This window comes from Diaphorina citri, unplaced genomic scaffold (assembly GCF_000475195.1).
Source record: "Diaphorina citri unplaced genomic scaffold, Diaci psyllid genome assembly version 1.1 scaffold963, whole genome shotgun sequence".
Taxonomy (NCBI): domain Eukaryota; kingdom Metazoa; phylum Arthropoda; class Insecta; order Hemiptera; family Psyllidae; genus Diaphorina; species Diaphorina citri.
This window is the reverse complement of record NW_007378394.1, coordinates 95027-95927: the sequence shown is the minus strand read 5'-3', so window position 1 is coordinate 95927 and position 901 is coordinate 95027.

Genomic DNA, 901 nt, shown 5'->3' with positions numbered 1-901 from the left:
TAAAAAGACCTGATAAATCTAGAGAGAAAAAATGCAAATAAATCAAATGAACAGTTAATCTTTAAGACTTGCTAGGCGATATAGATTTAATAGAATTTTAAGCAAACCAAACAGGCAACACTTTAGAAATCATAAATCTTATCATAGGAAATAAGATAAACATAGTAAATACTATTAAAGAAGTAAAAATAAAATAAAAACTAGCCAGGTAAAACACCTTTTGCTGTCGAAAAAAATGTAAAGTTTAAAAGTAAATAAAGTATGTACCTATGTACTCATATTAAAAGCCAACCGAAAAAGAAGGATAAAAATAAACAACCTAGCAGTGGCGTAGCGTGTATGTATGGCGTGTATGGCGGCCATACAACTCAAAAGTTCACTCTAATGCCCATAAATATGAATGGCATGTAGGTACTGTGATGGGACTTGGTAGACCTGTGCATGAGCCCAACACGCCCTACACTTGAATTTAGACCACGCTACGCCACTGCAACCTAGGCATTTAAAAAACAGCTAGATGCAGTAGTACCAATCCAAAAAAGTCAAGATAAAAATAAGAATACATGTAAGTAATGAAATAAATATGAAATGTCATCAAACTTGCTAGACAGAAGTACCAACTGTATTCTCAACGATTTTATGGTAAAGAATAAAGCAAGCTTAAGCCAGGGGCGATTATATGGCTATCCGATTCGATTTCCGCCCTGAGCGGGCTATATCCTAAACAGATAAGGTTTGTTCTGGGAACGGCCGGCTTTCTGCCATCCTGTCTTCCTCTTCTCTCAGCGCTTTCAGGACCGCAAGACCTTAGCAGTTATAATAGTTTCCTCTATTAAACCTCAAAGAAGAGAGAGATAGATAAGTTTTTTTTTTTTTTTTTTTTTTTTTTTTAAGGGGTTTA